Raw genomic sequence first — 13,732 nt, 5'->3', positions numbered from 1 at the left:
GCGACACGATGGCCAGCTGGGATAGCTGGCCCTGTCATTTGTCACCATCGAGCTCAGCAGATTTCAGCCCGGCGTGCACGGATCGGTGGAAAATGCCGCGGTTAGTGCAGGCTGTAATGTCTCCTCTGGGACCTCTGAGGCTGCGTCAGCCTTTTACTTAGGCAGCGCACGAGGAACAGCTTCGCTGGGGCCCCGAGGGAAGCCAAAGCCTCTCAGATTAGTGCCTATGCACCCACGTTTTGGCTTGGCTGAAGGTGCCCCGCTCCTGGGGGGACACACGCTGGGTCCCCACTATTGAGGGCGTGAGCAGGGATGACCCGTGTCAGTGCAGCAGAGAGCTGGGGCTGTTCTGGCAGCCAGTGTGTGCTCCAGGGAGACCACCAGAAGCAGAGCTTTGGGGGAAATCTTGGGCAGCTTCACTCTGTCAGGCTTTGCAGAGGCTAAAACATTGCCGTGGGGTTGGGGGGGTGGCCCAGTTCCTTACGGTGTAACCTTCGGTGCTAACCCTCTGATTACAGATCCATCAAGGTCTGGCAGGTAAAGATCTGCAGCCGACAGCCACGCCAAGACCTTGTGTCGGGCTGGGTGCTCCACATTGCACCGAGAGCAGCCCTGCAAGGGAGCCTTGTGTGTGTCGGGGGGGGGTGCATCAGGGCTTGGGGCGTCCTCTGGGTGCTAAGGGACGAGCTGGGAGCTCTGCTGGAAGCACTGTGCTCACGCCGTGCTCACGCCGTGCATGCTGTGCACACACCATGCGTGGTGCACACACTGCACACGTGCAGCACACGCTGTGCACACACTATGAATGGCCCCGTGCACACACCACACACACGCTGCAGACAGCTCTGTGCCTGCTCAGGCTGTCCCTGCGTCTCCATCATTCCCGTTTCCAGCAAAAGGGTCCCGAGACATGGAACAAATCCAGGATGTAGATACAAGACAGGCAGACACTCACCCACACCCATTCCGTGTACATCTGAAAACACGAGGAATTAACCAGGTGCAGCATGAATGTTAAAACACCCGAGCTACATTTATTTTTTAAGAGAACTTTCCACCTCCCTGGATGGATGGAGCTCTCAGAGCAACAATATGTTTTCCACCGTGGCTCCGAGCAAAATGGTTTGCTCCTGGATTGACCTCTATTGTGTTCATAAATGGCTCGTGGTGCTTTTTGATTCCCCCGTCATAATGACTTGACCTCGGGATTTATGGTGAAGGTCCTTTCAGCCGCGCGCTGTTTCCCACCAGGCTCAGCCTGTCGCTTTTCTGTAGCGAACCTGCCAAGAGCTGCGCCCTGCGCCGCTGCTCGCCCCTCGCTGCCCAGCCCGCGCTGCTGTCAGCTTCCACTTGACAAATTTGCAGTGGGCAAAAGCAAAGGGTTTTTTCTTTTTTTTTTTTTTTTTTTTTTTTCCTCTTTCCAATGGCAGCATTTTGGCAGGGCAGCATATGCTTCTGAGACTGCGAAGGCTGGGAATTCGACAGCTCTTGTCACAGAAAAACACTCTCTCCCTGTCTCTTTCTTTCTCCCCCACATTTGCACAACCCTGGGCATTTTCATAAACTGGGATTTTGCTTCTTGTTCGGGATTTCCTCTTGCTCTCCCAAGTGACAGACATGCCGCCTTTGGCTCATCCACCCGGCTTTCGCTTCTCCACTCCAGCAGGGACTGCACATGAGTGATACCGTAATAGCGAAATCTTACCAACGCCGATGACAATGAGCTGCAAGCTGGAGTTGTCCCTCCAGTGGTTTCCAAGAGCTTTTTTGAGGCTTCTCCGCCTTCCAGAGAGGCAGGGAGGCGCAGGGACCCTCAGGGAGCCCGAAGCTGCGGTTGCCAAATCGCCTCGGGTGCTGAGCAGCTCAGGGCTGCCCTCGGGGTGAGGGGTGCAGAAGTGCGAGGGCTGCGAATTGTCCTCTCCGTTACACTCTGCACACCACTGGGCTCTCTGCAAATCCCCTGGCACGACACGAGCCTCATCTGTGCCACGGCTTCCCAGGCTTTACGGAGAGATCCTCCACCACCATCACTCCTCAGGAAGAGGAGAGCGGTGCTCCTGAAAAATGCATTTATTCCCACTAGCAATAATCCTTCCTTAATCCTATTCCACCAGGGAAAGCATCCAGGGGCAGGATGCAGGAGGGGGGCAGCCCTGCTTGCTGTGGCTGCCCCGGCAGGGTCCCCATCACCCGCGGTGCCTGGGGCTTTGGGGACAGGTGGGACACGGCTTGGACCCTTCCAGCATGCCCTGAGCTTCCCCTCCAGTGCCAAAGGGCCGGGAGAAATCCGTCAGCAGGCAGGGACACCCACACACCAGCCCTGGGGATGGAGCCCGTAGCATCGTCTGCAACGAGCAGCCGCCTGCGCTAAGGACTGGGAGTCGGGAGTGTGGGGAAAAATCAGTTTTAATGATCAAAATAGCCAGAGCACTGCCTCCGGCTCCCTTCCGAGTGTGTCCCCTCTGTAAATATTGGCCTACTTCAGTACAGATGTGTGTTTGCATGATGGTAGCAGGGTAGGGGACCGGGCACCAGCAGCTGATTCGGATGCAGAGAGGTTTGGGCAGTAGCTGGAAGGGTGCGCACGCACCTGGCAGGAGGCGAGCCAAGGAAAAAGCTGCAGCCTAAACTCCTCTGCCACATTCTTGAAGGTTTTGCTGGAGACAGGGAAAAAGCAGGGAGAAAACCTGAGCCAGGCTGCACACACCGGGTTCTTGAATGCATTTTTATACTGATTTGCACAGTCCCCCTGTAAAGCGTGGTGGCCACACGAGTGAGACACTCATGGGCTCGAACCACTGCGAATTAATCACTGCTCAGGAGTTTATTGCATGTGTAAAGATACAGGCCGAACCCACCTGCACTTTATGCTGGTATAAATCCAGCAAAACAGTCTGTACAGTGATGTGAGGTGTCTACAGAAATATTAATTGTATGGAGATGAGCTTGGACAGGACCCCAACACCCCCAGATTCCTCCCCAATGCACCTCAGACCCGTCCCGAGTACAAAACCACGCAGACAGACAGCACAGGGAGGCACCGACAGGCGTACAGCAGGCACTGAGGACGCCCTGACTCAACAAAGCGCTGCCCGGATGGAAGTGTTTGCCTTGGGATTGTGCTAGATCCTGTCAATTTGCCTAATTCCCCCCTAATAAGCCCGTATTGATCACTGCAGTTCCCAGGCACACGAAAGGCCCAGAACTCTCTCTGCAGCGGCTCCGCAGCGGTGTCTGAAGAGGATCAAAGCATTCAACCTCCTTTATTGTCCTTCCCTTTCATCCCACTGCCTGGATTTCATCACGAAGGGACCTACCCAGACTTGTTCCTCAGGAGTCTCCCAGCCCCAGTAGCCATAGAAACCGGCTATTTTTAGGCTGTTTTCATGATGCCAGTAAATGACTTTTCTCTACTTCGGAGAGACAGAAGACCAGGTCAGCCTTGTGTGCAGTCGCACGGTAAATGATCATCTCTGAAAAGCCATGCAAGAAGATAAACGTGGCATTTGCAAACGAGCGCACGTATCCACGCACAGAGCGGCTCCGTCCCTATCGTATTGCCTATGCCAGACAAATTATTTAGGACAATTTTTGGAGTACGGGTTTTACAGACGTTTGGAGATCGGGGTTTTTGCTGTATGACAAGCTTTGCCCTTCCCTGAGCTGGTTTCAGTACATACACCCTTCCCCCTCGGTAGTACACATTGACATCCTTTGGAAGTTTGACCACTGCCACGGGGCACCTGGCAGCGCGTGGGCTGGGGACGGGGACGCGGATGGGGACTGCCCCATCAGTGCTCACCGGCTGTCCTGGAGCTGCAAACAAAAACACCCAGCCCAACGGCTTCTGCTGTAGCGTGCCCCGTTTGCAAGATTGTACTGTAAATTATAGATGCAGCTGCATGTCATGGCTGTGGTTTGCACGGAAGGACTGGCCTGTTGATCTGATCTGATCTGTTCTGTTCCATCCTATCCTACTCCAGTCTGTTTTCTCTCCTCTCCTCTCCTCTTTTCTCTTCCCTATCCTAGTCTGCTTCTATTCTATTCTGTTCTGTCTTATTCTACTCTGCTGTTTTACTCTACTCTGTTTCTATTCTATTCTACTCTACTCTATTTTCCTACTCTACTCCCCCCATCCCGTTCTCTGTCTCTGTCTGGTCGCTGTTGGATTTTGCCCCGGGACCGCGCGTGGTGGCGGCCCTCTGTCCCTCTGTCCCTCTGTCCCTCTGTCATCCCTGGCGCCAGCACATGCCTGGCCCGGCCGCGCGGAGCTGCTCAAATAAACTGGATTCAGCCCCAAAGCCAGTCGTCATTCCCAGCGCGCTGCCTGCGAGCCGGGCCCTGTGCCCAATCCGGAGTCACGCCGGTTCCCGTTTACACGTGGGAATTCGGAGCGGGGGCTGGCACCCCGCAGCGTAGGGACAGGCAATAAAGCAGTGCTGGGGCTGAGCTCCACGGGGTGTCCCGGTGGCGGTACGGCCGGGGCGGGCCCGCTGCGGGATGAGGGAAGCGGCACCGACGCCTCCGCCCCCCCCGGGCACGGCGCCCCCTGAGAACGCGCGCCCGGCCCCAGCTCATCGCATGTAACGCGGCGCGGCCCCTTTAAATCTGAGGGCGCGTCGAGCGGGTTGGATCACGGGGGGGGGAGAAGGGGGGGGGATTCTCGCGGAGGGGCGGGGGTCAGGTGGGCTCTGCCAGGCGGCTCCGCGCAGCGCCTCCCCCACCGGTGGTACGGCCCGCGGGCAGGCGTGGCCGGCTGAGGCGGGCGGGCGGCTCGAAGGGCTGGGGGGGCGCGCATGCGCGGGGAGGCGCGCAGGCTCTTGGAGGCAGGCCGGGGCGGCGGTATTGCAGACCTCGTGGCGCAACGGTAGCGCGTCTGACTCCAGATCAGAAGGCTGCGTGTTCGAATCACGTCGGGGTCACGGCGTCCCCTGCGGGGGTCTATTTTACACCCGGGGCTGTGGGGGCAGAGCCGGCCCGAGGCTGTGCGGGGACCGGGATGCGGAGTTATGGCGTGGGTCGGGCCCAGGGGCCCGGTGCAGACACAGGGCCGTGGGTCTGGGCTCTCCTGTTCACCCCACTGAGGGTCTGGGGCAGGCCGCGGCCCGGGGCCTGGTGCTCGTCCACCTGCGTCAGGTGTCCACGGTCCTACAAAAACACAAAATTACCTGAAATTAATTCATTTTTCCCTTCGGCAGGAAAAAAAAACCGCAAAAAATAAAAACTAATCTCTGGGATACATAAAGCAGCTAAGTGGTTGTTAACTGTAACTGCTCTAAGCTGGGTTAAATGCTGGCTGCGTACACCTGAGGTCCTTCGGTCTGGATCTCTTTCTATTCACTGCCTCTTGCCTTGAGTGGCTTTTCTATGCAAATTCATTGCTTCATAATAACACACAAGAACAATGCTTTTGAGCTTCTCTTTCCACAAGGATTACCTTTATTTCGAAAATTAGTACCAGAAAAATGACAGAAAACTCAACTTCTATTTATTTTGATTACCCTGCGCTGCCTACACTGATACGATTTTAATTAAGAAAAAATGGCTGGGTAAAAAAAACACTACATATTTGGAAGCATTATCCACAACAATGTGGTCTCTGAAACGTGCAATATTAAAACCATTTATAAGACGACTGCAGGATATGTTTAAACTTCACTTTGTGGTTAAAATGAAAGTTATCTGCTCGGTATTTAAAGAAGAAATTGTAACCAAAAGGCTTTTTATTTGCATGCGTATTTTAATGCCAGGTGCTCAGTAAATGTTTTTCCTCTTTAGAAGTCTATACTTGCCTGTTTCACTAAAAGGACCTCTAATGAGTTCTGCAGAAGGTATCAGTTCCTACGTTTTCCTCACTAAAACCTCTTCCAGTATGAGATTCTGTCAGTGAGCTTGGGTGGTGCATAACTGAGGGAATATCAGCACTTCAAAATGGCTTTCCACACTCCATTTCCTGTCTTTTAATGTTTTAAATGCAGTAGGTATATAGCACTGCTACAATTCTCTTCTGAAGCCTTCTGCCAGCTAATGCTGCCTGAGAGGGTCACAATGCAAACATCTCCCCTGTCGTGTGTGCCTCGGGAGCCGGGCTTATTCCTTAGAGGCTTCAAGTCTCTTGCTTTTTTCATTACATTATAAAATCTCTCTTTCCTATCTGGAGGAATTTATCCAGTCATCCTGTTTCTAATTTATGTTCTCGCTTCTCGTCACCTTGACATTTAAATAAATCCCTTTAATCTCTTAATTGTTATTGGCATTCTTTTGCAGTGTCCCGCATCTCTGCTGTACTGGGCCCTTCCCAGCCACGCAGGTGATCTTGGCGATCCACCATGACCTCTGGAACACGCTCGGGCCAGATTCATTGTGATATTTTGGGCCTTTGTCCGCAGTACAATATATCTTTTTGTCCTTCAAAAAACAAAACAAAACAAAAAAAGACTTGTCACTTCTTGATATATCACCTTGGGCTTCCTCCAAAAATTGTTGATTGTAACTTTCAAATTTTGTTTTGAATCCACAAAAGGTGTGGATCACCGTGTTCTCACATACATTTAATTGCATCACTCATATGATACTTAAAACGGTTCCAACTTTCGTTCTTCCAGTACAAAGATTTTCCCTTTTTCAATGAAATTTCTTTCCCAGTGACTTCACTGCCGGTTGCCGTGGAAGTTCCGATGTCACAGTGACCACGGATGCCGTACCGCAGGGTGAGGGCTTTCAGCAAAGGGACACCCCTTAACATCTCCCCAGCCATTGGGATTCCATCTGGCCATGTGAAGAGGTAAAGCGGTTACTTCCGAAATACTGGCGCGCTATTTTTTGGGTAAACATCCCCATTTGTGAATTGCTGTCGGCACAGCTGAGACTGCAGTCTGTCAGAACATCGACCTTCCCCTCGCATCAGGGCAAGCTGCTGAGCACTTCAGGTGTTCTTTATAGGGAGTTGCTGCAGGTGGTTCAGCCTGCTAGGGGATAAGTGTTGCGTGAAAGGATCCCACTAGTAGGACAAAATCTTTGCAGAAATCAAACTTACTCTGTTAACGTTATTTTTATTCTTTAACCTCACCAGAGAAAAAGTGAATGTGAAGCTAAGCACAGACTTTAGGCCTGCACTGACGTGTTTTAAGTGGAGGTTAAGTGGTTTCAATCATCTTGTAACGTGCAACTGTGCTGTAGCGATATGCCATGCACTATGAAAACACAAAAACAATAGAAGTAATTGTAGACAACTCAAAGGTGAGTTGCAGTTTCTTAATTAAGTTAAGTAAACAGCTTTTAAAGTGGTGTGCGAGGCCTTCATTTTCCCTTAGAAGCAGTGCACTGAGAAGTGGTTGCGTTTTCCAGATCGCTTGGTGTTAAGATTCATGGTGTGGTTTTAGTTAGCCTGTTGGACGAACTGCACTACAATCTGCTGGGATCTACTTGATCTGTTCCCACTGTGATCTGCTGAGGCCCGTGCCCATCTTCTGTCCTCCCGTATTTTGTCAACCAATAAATAGGGATCCCTGAAATGGTGCCTGGGGGTGAACAGCTTTGCCCTGTGATGGGGGCTTGCCTGCCAGCCGTTCCTGTGTTGCTCCAGAGGTTTCCTCCAGACATTTGTTAGGGGATGTTGAGAAATTAAATGGGAAAATTGCCAATATTCGGAGAGGCTCTAATGAAGAGAGTGCTGATGCTGAAACGGCTCTGTTTACATAAAAACCTCATCTTCCTAAACCACCTTTCATCCCAGTATTTGCTAGTGATGTTTGTATATGCCCGTGACTTGGATTTTGTATCCCCCGAGGTAGGTACCTGTCTGTCTCTTGCTGCCGTGCAGAAATGGAAAAAAAGACTGAATGCCATTGAAGCTGTTTCATTTAATCTTGTCCCAATTGCTTCGCTAACTAGCGTAGAGTGAGGAAAGAGCATTGTTCCATTAAAGTCTGGAAAGGCATAAAGAGCAGATCTGGAGTCTTTCCTCTCATAAGGGGAAGCAAATGAGGCATCGCTTTAGGCAAGATTCTTGCTCCTTAAAATGAGCAGTGTCTGCTCTCTGGAGTTTTTTATTCCCCTCCCCAATCAGGATGGCACATTTTATAATCAAAATCGGGTCACAGGAGACCGATGCGTGAAAGAGCAGCTGTTGCATGCAATCGTGCACAATATTTCTGTGCTAGAAGTGATTCATTTAGTCTGTAATATATATGGAAATGTGCTGCAGGAGCACTGCTGAAAATAACCTATTGTATTCATAAAGCCCCAACAAAGCTGATTTTTGATTTGTGGATTTTACATGCCTTTTCCTTTTTACGATATGTCAAATAAATATAAGCAATCTACCTTTTAGTTCTGGTAGTGTTATTTGGCTGTATTTAATCTATCTGTATTGCTTCTTTTAGACTTAGCTGAATGCAATACCTTCAGCACTGAGGGCATAAACTAAATGAAGGCTGCTGCAGGGAGTCGTATGGAAAGAAAATAAAATCCTGCTGCAGAAGCACTCTGGATGAACAAATAAAGGATATAGAATGAGAATGAACAAGGGGGAACAGATCATTTCCGAGGTCTTAAAATACCCTGAAAAATCTGAGCTAGAAGGGATATTCTGTACTCCTCCACTTGCAGAGAAGTGGCTAGGTAATTTGCCACTGCTCCATCTCTGCATGATGCATTCCAGTAAAAAATGGTAGGGCAAGTGGATGTCCTCCGTTTCTGCTCTGGAAAACTCTCAATGGGTGTATACAGTATTTTATTCAGTTTAAATATAATTGTTAATTACACATAGTTATCAGTTAAATGCAACTCGTTACTTATAATTTGCTGCTAACTTTATGAAAATGCTGCAGAAGGTGTTGAAATCTTTGGATGGAACTGTGAGGCAGTTAGAAACCATTTCAACAGTGGCAGGAATCCCAAAGTTTTCTTAAACACGTCTGTATTTAAGTGTATGTGATCTGTGAGGCAAGAGGATAAATGCTGACAGGTGTCTTTCAAACTATGGTAAGCATCTCCGCTAAATGTTTTTTTTTCTTTTTTTTTTTTTCCCAAAAGCTGTGCATTTGGAAGAGATGGCCCAGACTACAACTGACACGCTGATACAACGGCCGGAAGAAAGCGCAGATGAGCACAGCCCAGAGAAAGTTGACATGCAAAGTGAGTGACAGCCAACTAGAGTCGCAACAGGACCAATGTTGTGTACGCATTAAATGAATTATGGTTCAGTTTGTAGAGAATGTGACCTAAAGCGTATGAATTTGGGGTGCCTGGGGAGGGACTGAGTGAGAAAGAGGATATTGCCTTCCTATAGGAAGACTAAAGTGACTTTCAAAATAAAATCAACTTCTGTAAAGGTAATAGTGGGGTTTTTAGCTATCCCTGTAAATGAGACAGCATCCAGCAGTCAAAATTCAGCAAAAACAAGTTTACTGGCACAGTAAATGTTGTTTGTGTTCTAAATGATGTATTTTAGCTTCCACAAGGACATTTTGAGAATAAGCTTCTGCAGTTGATAAATGGAAGTCCTCTTAACCTGCTGTGGTAAGACAGATGAAAGTAAACACTTTGATCAGAGTTCAGAAAATGCGGATCAAAAAGGATGACGTACAATACTATTACTTTTGGAAGGCAAAAATTAAAGTTATCAGAAGCTACAAGGCTTTGCAAAAGTATGTTTTCCTTAGTGTTGAGTGCTCTTGGGGGATGTATCTTAAAACTCTTCCAGGTCTGACTGCAAGAGGTGTTTAGGGACCTAAAGATACAGACTATCAACTGAAATAAATTTATTTTCCGCCTTGGCAGAGGGCAACCAGTTTACTGAAAGTAAGGAGTGTATTTCTCTGGGGGAAAAATAAAGAATACCCATATTAATATGCTTGGTTTAATACAAAGTGTTAATACTAATTTTCAAGATCTGAAGAGAACAGTGTTTTTTCACTCATATAACCAGTCTCTACTGAAATTACGAAGCAGCTCCCTCTACAGTATTTAGTCTATACCTTCCAGAAATACTTGAAACTGCACCTTTCATACCACTAACTCTTAGCAATCTGTATTGCAGCAAATCTGAGCGCTGCTTTGATACTTGGGTACATGTGTCTGCTTCAGATCAAGCTACATACTAGAGATAATTATGAATAATCCTGGTAACCACTGCCTGACTAACCAGTGGAATTTGTCTTTCTGATCTGCTTGGAAACTCCTATGTGAATATCAAGGTGTTTGAAGTAATCTTAGAAGACATAATTCTCTTTTTACTGAAGTAGAACATTCCACATTATAATCTCAAAAAGCCTTTTGGGGAGTTCCTTAGTACTAAAAGCTGTTTTGTCCCTACCTTTTCTTTATTGTAATGTTCTTTGAAGTTTTCTTCAAAGATGAAACCGAACTTCCCATTTATGTTACAGGCTAATGAATATCCAGCTTTGTTTAAGCAATTAGCTTGGTGGAATGATTTCTGTTGCAGTTAAAAAAAAAAAAAAAAAAAGTTCCAAAATCCTGAGTGGTTTAGACATGTTTTGAAAAAAACACTAAGCCAACAGCTGTGCATTGGACTAATCTGACAGTATAGCAGCTGTCATAACAAAAGCAGAGCTGGTTCAAACACAGCCTCTTTGTATAGTGATTGAAAATGATTTAAAGGAAAAGATTATGTACTGGTTCTACTGTGTTGGGCTCTAGGGCTGGATAAGTGATTGTTCACTTGCTTTTGGTATGTGATCCCCAACAGATGAATGGGCTCTTAACCACTGCTTTACTCTAGCTTAGAGGCTCGATTGTTTTACTGCTCAGCTCTGCTTCTTTCTGCTGGCTCTGTTTCTGCAACCATGTTATATAGGTGCCTGCCTGAATTCTGCTTGGTTGATGGCACGCCACTTTAACATGCACACAAACCACATCTGTAATCAAAGAATACTCCAGTGAATGCACAAGAGGATAATTAAGCAATGCAATTTGTAAAGATGGCCTGAACTGTGGCTTTTTAAAGTATCAAATTATGCAACCTGCTTTAGATATTTCAGGCTAATTTGCTTGCGTTTTAAGGCCCTCTTTATTTCTTTCTCCTTGTTCAGACAGAAGTACTGGAGTAACCTTTGAAACAAAGGACTTCAAAGTGACAGCAGGCTGTGTATCTGGCACTAGCGAAGTAAGTAGTCTGCTAATGCGTGAATATTTTATGTATCTACAGCTAAATGAAGGAAATTGCAAGTTGATATAAACTGATGTTCTTTGTATTAGCTCATGACAAATGCAGCAATTACCTCCAATCAGTTAATTATAGCATCCTTCCATGGCCTGCCTTCTACTTTCTTGAGCTTTGTTTCGTGTTATCAGTTAACTAGCTGAGGCGTTTAGGAATATGCCAAGTTCCACTTCTGCAACACTGAAGTAACTGTAAATGGAGATGTAGCAGCGTACTCAAAATCTAAACTGGCCTCTGATGCAGTCGTTACGTTTCATATGTTAAATAACAACTTGTTTTAAGAGATTCCATAGTAATAAAGATCAGTACCAGTAAAACTAAAGATCTATAGCTGCTTCTTGCATTGTCACTTCTCACATAAAAGTGGATGCTTGGCTTTTCAGTGCATTAATCTCCAGAACCCCTCTGTGACAATGGGATGTGCGTTTCTCCATGTTTTATGAATGGAGACCTGCTACGAGTGCCTAGGTAGCTTTTGAGCGTGGAGCTGCAAGTGGTTTGCCCAAGGTGACCTCTAGAACCTGCAGAATCTGTATGCTAGCTGCTGGCTTACCCCTATGCTGTTTTCCCTCTTCTACTAGTCCCTGAGTTAGAAGGGAAGTGATGGTGGGAATAGTTTTCTACAGGGAAACCTCTGTAAGAGGAGTGAGTACTTAGTAAACTTTCAGTTCTTGTGTTGCATCTTCACTGAAGTACTACTTTCTTGTTATGCTGTTGGAAAATACATTGATTTTCCATACCATAGTGAAAGTCATTGGTGTTTCCTCAGTCCATCTTGCTGCTTTCTATTTTGCTTTATAATCTTCACACCTGCAAATGTCTGGATGTCATACAGAGCTTCTGTCACTTGATGTTGATTAGTCTTGCTAAGACAATGGCAGAGGAAAGTAATTGTCTTTGCATACATCAATCCCCAAATCTTAGAAGGGAACAAAATCGGATTACCATCACTGTTTGCTGTCTCCTAATTCTGACTTTCTAGTAATGATTACCGAAGGATGCCAGGTCTGTTTCTGGCAACAGAACATGACGCTGAGCTTACTTGTACTCTATTTGGATAATCTAGTAGCTTTCAATGTAAACTAAATGTATTTACAATAACTGTAAAACTAGTAGTTAACAGTTAAATTGGTGCCACTTTGTGATGGGTCATCTCACATGCATGTGCTCTCTCATATTAAATTTTAAATACAGAACAATTGGATAAAGGATTGCTAATTAAGAAGAGAGTATATATCAGATGACCAATTAGTGATAAAGTAGAAGCTATCCTAAGGACTCCTTTACTCATGGAATGCAAATTATTTCAGGCTCTTACATATGTTTAAATCAACTTTGCATTGTAACTGTGTGTGTAGATTTGTCACAGGTGGAAAAAATGTAAGGAGCTTCATTAAATCAGTAGGAATAACACGAGCATGGTCTGTGTTGTATGGCATTCAGGACTTGGTGGTAACTCACCATGAGAGGCTATAATTACACACCCACAGCTTTCGTTAGTGAGTCTGTCTTGAAATATTAACAGCTAGAACAAATATTGCCAGAGGATAAGCTTGATACGTTGGATGCAGGGACAGAATAGATCAGCTGGTAGCAGTCCCCATGGCAGTCCCACGGCTGTTTTGCAGGAAGGGGGCATTATGGCGTTGTTGACTTCAATAGCTACCTTGCTGCATTTCCTCCATCACAAAACGCTTCCGAGGTGCAATCCTCAGGCTAGTGCCCTGTTCCAAATGATAGGAATCATTGAATCTCCTTTCATTTACTAGTGCAGCATTACAGAAGTGCTTCCCTTAGTCTCTTAACTTCTTAGAAGTCTTACATCTTATCTGAATTCATCTACATGCACTTCACAGCAGTGTAAGGATCGTGAGTCAGCTCTGAACAAGTGAACTTGCATTCCTGAGGAGTGCTGGAGAGGTAACCAGATGTTCCCCTCGAGGCATCTCACTTCCTTCTCAGCACAGTATGTAGCCCAGAAGATGGCTATCTTAAAGAAGATGGCACTCCCTTTTGAAGAGAATACTTAAAACTTTTTGATGTAGTTGTAGAATGAATTCTGCTTAGCATCTAGAATTCAGCCATGGATCATCTCGAAACAGGAGACTTGTACCAGCACCTACATGTGTGATGTTAAATGCAAGTAATTTATTGAAAAGTGTAGTATTTGTTTCGACTTCAGCCCTAGAAATGGACCCCGCTGCATAATGTTAAAGAGAATGGCTGGATCCCTGAAGGACAAAGCCATCAATCTTTGTCAGAAGACTTCTGTCTCTCAGTGGCACCCAGCACAATGGGGCTCCAGTCCCGAGGGAGGCCTCTGAGCATCAGCGTAGCAGGAACGTTGAGTGCAGCGCTGTTTTCGTGGCCTACAGATGAGTTTCAGCCGCTGTGATTAGATGACGTGTCTGGAGGCAAAGGACTGTTTATTGTGCATTACTCACTGACTCGTGCAATAAATCTGTTTAAAGTAGTGTTTCTTCTTGCAGCAGGATGAAAAGAAGGTGGACAACAGTACAATGACATGCTGGATGCCAATTAATATTC

The 13,732-nt window shown here is 46.8% G+C and overlaps 1 non-coding gene across 1 annotated transcript; it reads left to right on the top strand.

The window, feature by feature from the left end:
- Positions 1–4,850: 4,850 nt before the first annotated feature.
- Positions 4,851–4,922, top strand: TRNAW-CCA (transfer RNA tryptophan (anticodon CCA)). The gene has a single exon. It is a non-coding gene; the product is annotated as a tRNA-Trp (tRNA).
- The last annotated feature ends 8,810 nt before the right edge of the window (positions 4,923–13,732 follow it).

Source organism: Anser cygnoides, chromosome 25 (genome assembly GCF_040182565.1).
Source record: "Anser cygnoides isolate HZ-2024a breed goose chromosome 25, Taihu_goose_T2T_genome, whole genome shotgun sequence".
Lineage (NCBI taxonomy): Eukaryota > Metazoa > Chordata > Aves > Anseriformes > Anatidae > Anser > Anser cygnoides.
The sequence above is the reverse complement of the archived record's forward strand: the minus strand, read 5'-3'. Positions and strand labels throughout refer to the sequence as shown.